General features: G+C 40.5%; 2 long non-coding RNA genes across 2 annotated transcripts; one reads left to right on the plus strand and one right to left on the minus strand.

Moving 5' to 3' along the window:
- Positions 1-361: 361 nt before the first annotated feature.
- LOC147912536 (uncharacterized) lies at positions 362-4,725 on the minus strand. The gene is made up of 3 exons (XR_015549786.1): positions 4,143-4,725; positions 3,149-3,292; positions 362-518 (listed from the first exon to the last, which is right to left on the minus strand). It is a non-coding gene; the product is annotated as an uncharacterized LOC147912536 (long non-coding RNA).
- On the plus strand, positions 3,787-7,913 carry LOC147912537 (uncharacterized). Its single transcript, XR_015549785.1, has 3 exons — positions 3,787-3,876; positions 6,265-6,330; positions 7,653-7,913. It is a non-coding gene; the product is annotated as an uncharacterized LOC147912537 (long non-coding RNA).
- Positions 7,914-8,891: the final 978 nt, after the last annotated feature.

Below are 8,891 nucleotides of genomic sequence, written 5' to 3' on the forward strand. Positions count from 1 at the left end.
TCCAGCTCTACGGTGTCCACTCCTGAGGAGGGATCCAGGAGCACGGCCAGAGAAGAGGAGGGCCGGCTTATGCCGCAGCCCCACAGTATGGCCTTGCTCTCCTCCTCTCCTTAGACTGTCCACCGTGTCAGGCCTGGCTCACTTCTGGAGCCGTGAGCATGTGTATGCAGGGGCTTTGGGCCCCACAGCAGAGGGAAGGCACCAGAGTATGAATGCGCCTCAAACTCTGCCCCTCCCTCCACCAGGAGCCTGAGATCTGGCTCATCTTCCTTCAGGACCTAGACCAGGAGGCAGGTTTTGTAGCCCAACAAAGACACTCAAAAATACAGTGGCTTAAAGAATTTAGACATTTATTTCATTCCCATCTAACAGTTCAGGAGACAATGGTCCGGGTCAGTGAGGCGGCGCTGCTCCCTGTGACCTTCAGGGTCGTCCTAGTCATCGTCTCACCACTCCCAAGGCATCAGCATCGTCCATGTGTCTGAAGCTCAGTCGCCACCACGTCTAGGTTTCAGTCACTAGAAGGCAAATAGGGCGTGTGGACAAGGCACCTGGTTTCACAAGCCCCAGCCTGGGACTGGCACACACTGTTCACACTCACATCTCATGGGCAAGCACTCAGTCACAGGGCCACGCTGTCTGCAAGGGAGGCTGGAAATGCTCTCTGGCGCGAGGGCCGTGTGCCCGGCCACAGTTATTACTGTGATTCCTGGTATGTTTGGTCTTATTTACACCATGCTATCTTGTGTTTTCTCTTTACCATGCTACTTTTCCTTACATTTTCAGCTTTCTTTCTTGCTACTGGATTGACGAAGTCTTCTTTATCACCCTCCCCTTTTTTATTTCTTATACTGATTTGGAAGTATAAATTCCTTTTGACACCTCTAGTGGCTACCCTTTCTTTTTATTATATTTTTTTGTTAACATAATAAAATTAACTGTTTGGAGTGGGTAAAATTCTAGTTTTAACATATATGTAGATTTGTGCATACATATCACATTTGTGCACAAGTCTTTGTGTGAACATAACTTTTCATTTCTCTAGGGTTAACACCTACGAGCAGGATTGATTGATTAGATGGTAAATGCATGTTGAACTTTATCAGAAACTGCCAAACCAATCCCAGACTTGTTTCAGAGTGGCCGTACCATTTTGCATCCCCACCAACAGTGTATGAGATTTCCAGTTGTTCTGCATCCTCGTCAGTACTTGTTATTGTCAGTGTTTGTTATTTTGTCCATCTCATTGGTGTGTAGGGGTATCTCATTGTGGTTTTCATTTGTATTTCCCTAATGGCTAAAGATGTTGAACATCTTTTCATGTGCTAATCTGCCATTCATGTATTCTCTCTGGTGCAGCACCTGTTCAGATCTTTCTCCATTTCTTAATTGAGCTGTTTTCTTATCATTGATTTTTATAAGTTCTTTATATTTGTTGGATAAAAGTCCTTTGTCAAATATGTGATTTGTAAATAATTTCTCCCACTCTTAGCTTGTCTTTTCTTTCTCTAAACAGATTCTTTCACAAAGCAAAAAGTTTTTAATTTTGACGAAGTCCGATTCATTGATTCTGTCTTTTATGGATTGTGCATTTGGTGTCATATCTAAGAATTCTTTGCCTAATGAAGATTTTATCCTTTGTTTTCTTCTAAAATTTTTATACTTTATAGTTCACATTTAGATCTATGATGCATTTTGAGCTAATTGTTAATTATGATGTGCAGTTTAGGTTGAAGTTTTTTGTTTTATTTTGTTTTCTGTTTTTGTATATGGATGTCCAGTTCTTCTAATAACATTTTTTGAAAAGACTATCTGTCTTTCCCCATTGAAATGCTTTTACAACTTTGTCAAAAATCAATTGGCCGTATTTGTGCAGTGTATTTCTGGACTCTCTCTTCTCTTCTGTTAATCTATGTATCCATCTCCTTGCCAATACCACACTGTCTTGACTACTGTATCTCTATAATAAATCTTGATATTGGGTAATGTAATCCCTTCAACCTTACTCTTCTTTTCCAAATTATTCTAGCTATTCATGTCCCTTTGCCTTTTCACATAAATTTTAGAATCAGCTTGTCCATACTTATCAAATATCCTGCAGGATTGTGATCAGAATTGCATTAAATTTATGGAACAACTTGGAAGAATTGACCTCTTTTTATGTTGAATCTTTCAATCCATTAGCACAATATGTCTTTCTATTTACTCAGGACTTTGATTTATTTCATCAGTGTCTTGTAGTTTTCGTATACAGATCCTGTACCTGTGTCGTTAGATTTATAGCTAAGTATCAAATTGTTTAGGGTTATTATGGTTTTTTAAAAATTCAGTTTGGAATTGTTTATTGCAATTATATGGAAATATGTTTGATTTTTTTTGTGCTGATGTTGTATCCTCTTCCTTGTGCATACCAAGGGCAGGAGGGAGAGTGGAGAATGTGCCTCTCATGACATCTGAGCCTCAGTTCCCTCCACTGTAGAGCGGAGATGATGTCATTCTCTGATCGCCCCACAGGGCTGTGGGGATGACACACCATTCATAACAGTGGCTCACATTTGAGCAGCACTCTCAGTTTTCTGGCACTTTCCCATACACTTCATTTTGTGAGAACCCTGGGATGTAGACGGGATAGAGGGATGAAGAAGGGCAGACTGGCTAATAGCTTGTCAGGAGTCACACAGCTGGTCCGTGGGCACCAGAGTCAGAACCAGCTCTTCTGTCTTGGTCAGTGCGTGCCCTCTGGGTTCTCCACTGACCATCCTCGTGAACACAGTTCCCAAAGGAAACAGTGCTGTGCCGGGAGGAAAAACATGTCCCAGCGTTCAAATCCTGATGCCTCAATGAGCTTAGATTTCATGGGTTTGGGCAAATTCAGGGTGCTCATATGGAAAAGTATGAAATGCTAGCCATCAAGCTAGCAGGATGGCTGTGAGAATTTATGAGTCCAAATTACTTAAAACATCTCATACCGAGTTGGAACTCAATAAATGGTGGCTCCTACTTATATTGTGACAAATAATGTGTTGGCCCCACTGATGTTGCCAACGCCCCTCACCCCCAGCACGAGCAGAACCCTAGAAAATGAGGCATCGTGCCAAAGGTGTCTCACCTGTGGGGACCTATCGCAGATCAGTGATGGAGTGCTCACCTTGCTTTCCAGACTGGGATGTACTCCATCCGTTCAGCAGCTTTCGCCTTTGCAGAACTGATGATCATACCCGTGGGCCAGGGTCTGTATTGTACATAGTCCAGGAGTAGTTGACCCAGTTGCTTAAGGACGTGAAGAACTTACCTGGGAATCACAGACAGACTCTCAACTCTGGAGGGTATCAGGGTGCAGAGCAGAAAGAGGAGGGGAAGGGGCAGGACAGGGAGCTCCATGCTCACCTTTCAGGGTGCTCCAGCAGCTGACAAGCCCTGCCGCCCACAGGTCCACACACACAGTCAACACAGTCCTGCCCCATGTGTGCGCCCTGACCTCCCGAAGCGGACCTAGTCTCTCTACGGTGGGAGCCCCACACACTCCACCACTGCCCCACACTCTCCACCTGCTCCTTGTGCACGCCCTGCCCCACTGAAGTTGGCTCAGTTGCCAGGCTGCAGAGAATCCAGTCACCAATCTCTGCAGGCCCACAAGTTGCCTGAGGGCTTGTTGTTGGGTGGGGCCAGTCTCTAGGGTGGGCCGCCTGCCCTGGCTGAGCTGGATTAAATTGGTGCTCTAGTGGGTGGGGCAGACTTGGGCTTGCAGGCCCCAGGGAGAACTCCAATGGCGTCTGTGTCAGCACGCCCACCACAGACCACAACAATGGCTGCCGCCAATGTCCCAGTCCCTGGAGAGCTCTCACCTCTCACCGAGATGCACACAGGGCCTATGAGGTGGGTCTCTTTTCACCAAAGCACTATGCACCTTCCTTTCTGGTGATTTTAGGTTTCTGAAATGGGTGAGTTTGCATGTGGGCCCTTTAAGAGCCGGTTTTAATTTCTTGGTGAACCAGGTTTTCTGGGGGTACTCCCCACCAATGTTTTAGTAGCAGGCAAAGTCAGATATTATGCCACTCGTCTCGATTGTGCTGGGTTCACAAAATGCCCCCAGCGGGGATGCTCCCGGCTCAGGGCCCCGCTCCTCCAGGGAGGGTGCTTACCTGTGGGCTGCTCCCGGGCGGCCGTGAGGCCCTGCGGCTTGTGAAGGCGGCATTTTTCCTCTCTAGAAGGGAGTTTCTGCCTCTTCCACCTCAGTTAGGATTGTCCATTGTTGCAGGAGTTCCCTTATCCAGTTTTCAGTTCTGTCTCAGGGGTAATTTTTCCACGAGTAGTTGTAAACTGGCTGTGTCCGTGGGAGGAGGTGAGTTCAGAGTCTGCCTACGCCGCCATCTTGACTTCCTCCCCCAACCGACATTGACTCTTAAATTTCAGTGCGCTTCCCTTTCCCTGTTTGTAAAAGGGATATAAGGATAGAGGACTAATCACTTCCCAGCAAATGAGGGTGGGAATTTCAAAATGGAAAAAGCAGCGAAGAAAAAAGTAGTCTGCAAGGTCTCACCCCTTGCACACAGTGTCACTTTGGGCAGTCGCCTCCTCTCTCCTTGCCTCAGTTATCTCCTCTTAAGATTGAGGGCTTCACATTTTTCTGCTCCGAGAGGCCGTGAGTCTGCGGACCTGGAGGTACACAATGGGCAGGGACTGTGGCCTTTGCTGGTCCAGGCTGGGTCCCTGTCACTCACCTTCAGGTTCTGCGGTCTGTCTTCCGTTGTCAGGTGGATTCTGCATCTTGAGGTCTGTGCTTCCCCTCTCAGCTCTTCTTCTCGTGCCTCAGCTTCCGGGAGGTGACTCTGTCTTCTTTCCTCCTCAATATCCTGTCAAATTTTCTTTAGCATTTTAAAAGTTCCTGGTGCCAATTAGCTCTGAAAAATGCTCATCTAGTTTTGTCATTTACCCCACATCTTGGCCCCACATGTATTTCTAGGGTCCTCCCTCATGTCTAAATAATAGATACATATGTCACCCCCCCGTTAGCATTTATGTGTAAAATTAGCAGTAGTTTTTCTCGTGTACTTTATCAGGAGAAAAATCCTTCTGTTCCTGTTTTTCTGAGTTTTCATCACATACACCGGTTGGAATTTTTCCAAATGCATTTTCTGGGTCTACTGAGATGATCATATATTTTTTCTTTATTAATCTGTTAATGTGGTCAATCACACTGATTAATTTTGAATGTTACACCAATGTATTTCTGAGATAAACCATACTAGATCATGATACAGTATTGTCTTTCTAAAATATTTTTTATTTGATTTGCCAAAATTTTGATAAGCATTTTTGCATCTACGTTCATGAGGTGTAGTTTTCTTTTCTTAACATATTTCCTGGTTTTCATATAAGAGTAATTCTGGACTTACAAAGTTAGTGGAAAGTATTCCATCCTCTACAATTTTACCAGAGTTTGTCTAGAATGGGTATTATTTCCTCCTTAAATCTTTGCTAAAATTCACCAGTGAAGCCACCTAGGCCTGGAGGTCATAACTACAAATTCAATTTCTGTGATAGTACAGGGCCATTTAGGTCATCTGTTTCTTCTTGACTGATCTTTGGTGGTGTGTCTCCTCCAAGGTATTTGTTCATTTCCTCTAAATCTAATTTCTTGGCATCGAGTTATCCAAAATATTCCATCTTGATCTCTGTAATAATGTAGAATCTACTGATGTTTCTGCGAGTGGACAGTAGGTGAACTCTCACACCTGATATTGGTAATTTGTGTAGTTAAAGGAGTATCAATGTTATTCATCTCAAAATACCAACTTTGGGCTCATTATTTTTTTTTATTGTTTTCCTGTTTTGTAGTGAATTAGTCTCTACTCTGGTTTTTATTATTTCCTTTCTTCTTTTTACTTTGGGTTTAATTTGCCCTTATTTTTGTATTTTCTTAAGGAGAAACCTGAAGTTTTTGTTTCAAGACTTTTTTTTTCATTTCTAATATATGTATTTAGTACTTTAAATTTCCTCCTAAGTACTGTTTTTGTTGCATCTCACAAATTGTTACTTTCTGTTTTTATTTCCACTCAGTTCAAAATACTTTCAAATTTTCCTTTTAGTTTTTCATTTGAACAATTTGTCGTTTGTAAGACTGTTATTTAGTTTACAAATATTTGAAAAATTTCCAGACATATTTCTGTAATTATATTCTCATTATATTCCATTGTTGTTAGAGAATTTTGTCTCTATTATTTGACTCACTTAAAATTTATTAAGATTTGTTTTATTCCCCAGAATATAGTCTGTCTTGGTAAACATTTCTACTGCACCTGAAAAAAAGTATATTCTGCCATTGATGGGGTGAGTGATCTTTAATGTCAATTATGTCAAGTTTGTGGTTGATGTTGCTCAAGTCTATATTTAGTAATTCTAAGTCTATTTTTTCTACCAATTATTGAGAGAGTGATGTGTATGATTCTGACTTTGATTATAGATTTGTCTATTTCTCCATTCAGTTCTATCAGTTTTTCCTTCATTTTCTTTGAAGTTCTGTTATTAGGTGCATAAATATTTAGATTTATGGAGTTTTGATGAATTGATCCCTTTATCACTTAGAAACGACTAGCTTTATCCCTGAGATTCTTCTTCCCTCTGAAGTCTGGTAAATTTATCTGTTATCAATATAGCCACTCTATTTTTCTTTCAACTAGTGTTGGCATAGAATATGTATCTCCTTCCTTTGCCTTTAAGATTAAGAACAAAAGGAAGTATCTGTGTCTTTATATTTAAACAGAGTATTATAGACAGTAGATATTTGGGTTTTGCTTTTTTAACCCAATCTGACACTGACTATCTTTTCTTTGGGGAACTTAGACCATTACATGTAATCTTCTTGTATATATATATATATATGTTTTTATTATTGCTATCTGTTTTTTATTTGTCTCATGAGTTCTCTGTTCCCCTTTCCTCTACTTATGCCTTTTTTTCTTAAGTGAGTATTTCTTGTTTCCATTTTACCCCATTTATTGACTTATTAGATTTGCCTCCTTTGTTGTATTTTTAATGATTGCTTAAGTTCAGAGATTCTCAACCTCACCACTATTGACATTTTGAGCCAGATAAGTCTTTGCTATGGGGGCTGTTCTGTGCATTATAGGATGTTTAGCAACATCCCTGACCTCTACCCACTAGATGCCAGCAGCACCCCTCTAGTTATGAAAACCAAAATTGTTTCTAGACATTGTTAAATAACTCCTGGGGAGCAAGATAGCCTCTGGCTGAAAACCACTACTTTAGGGTTGATAGTAATATCTTTCCCTTATCACAGTCTACCTTCAAGTAATATTTTTAAACCACTTGGTGTATAGTGTAAGAAGCTTGAAACAATATAACTTCATTTCCTCCTTCCTAATCTCTGTGCAATTATCATACATTTTACTCTACACGTGATACATACCCACACAGTAAATTTTATTTTATTTTTCCTTCAAATGTTCAATTATCTTTTAAAGAGATTTTAAGAATAAGTTTTGTAACTGCTAGTCACGCATTGCTGATCTTTAACCTATAATGTAACCAGCCTATTGTACAAAGGCCAGAGGGACGTGTTTTAACATGTTTCAGCAAGTTCTGAAATCTGACGTGAAACTTTGCTGACACTGGCATGAGTTATTTTTCAGGAACTGAAAAGGTGTGAGAAGGCCACTCAAGACTGAAACTCACTGTTAAGGAAAGAAATAACATTGGACACTGTGGGCAGAACAGAAGGAGAAATCTGGATAACGGATGCCAGAAATAGCCTGATGCCCTCCCTATTTTTCCGTCCTCCCTGTATAACTGCCTCAAAATTTTGTGCTTGCTGAAGATGGTCTTTGGGACATGAGTCCACCATCTTCTGATTTTGCTAGCTAATTGAATAAATCCCTTTCTCGACCACTGAACTGTCTTGCAATTGATTGGCGTCAGGTTGTGGCAAGCAGGAGGAACCCTTCCTTGGTTACCATTTGTGGTGATGGAATAATTCTGAATCCTGATTGTGGTCATGCTTACACAAATCTAGAATATACACCCCACCAAAAAAATGAGCATATGTAAAATCTGATTGATTTTGAATAAGTTCTGAGGTTTACTTAAGAGTATTGTACTGTCAGTTTCCTGGTTTTGATAATATACTGTGGTTATGTAAGGTGTCAACCAGAAGAAGCCAGGGGAAGAACACACAGGAATGGTACCTACAGTTTCGGGAACATCTTGTGATTTTTTAAATATTTCAACATAAAAATTTAATGAAAATAAAAAGTCTTTTATATTTATGTATATATTTTCTGTTTCTGGTGCTTTTCTTTCCTTTTTGAAAACTTCGTTTTCCATTGGCTATCATTTCTGGTTAGCCTAAAAGAGTTCATTTATAAATCTTGTGTTGCAAGCCTCCTATTGATGAATTCTTTCAGCTTTTGTGTGTTTAAAAAGTCTTTTTTTGCCTTAATTTTCAAAAGATATTTCCAATGGATATAGAATTCCTGGTGCAAAGTTTTGTGTTTCTTTTCTTTTTGCTACTTTAGCTGCACAGTCTCAGTCTTCCATTGGCTCTTGGGAGAAGTTTCCTGTCATTCTTATCTTTGTTCCTTGTAAATAATATGTCATTTCTCTTACTGCTTTTGAGGTTTCCTCTTATTGCTAAGCTTAAGTAATTTGATTAAGATATTCTTTGATGTAGTTTACTTCTTGTTTCTTGTACTTGAGGTCCATTGAGCTTCTTTATCTGTGGGTTAATAATTTTAGTCAAATTAGAAAATTTTTTGGTCAATATTTATTCAAAAGTTTTTTTGTCCCACCCTGCTTCAATTACACGGGACTTGAATTATGTGCATATTAAGTTACTTAAAGTTGTTCCACAAGTCACTGAAGAACTCTTTACT

This window comes from Ceratotherium simum, chromosome 34 (genome assembly GCF_057802395.1).
Source record: "Ceratotherium simum simum isolate JZ-2026a chromosome 34, ASM5780239v1, whole genome shotgun sequence".
Classification (NCBI taxonomy): Eukaryota; Metazoa; Chordata; class Mammalia; order Perissodactyla; family Rhinocerotidae; genus Ceratotherium; species Ceratotherium simum.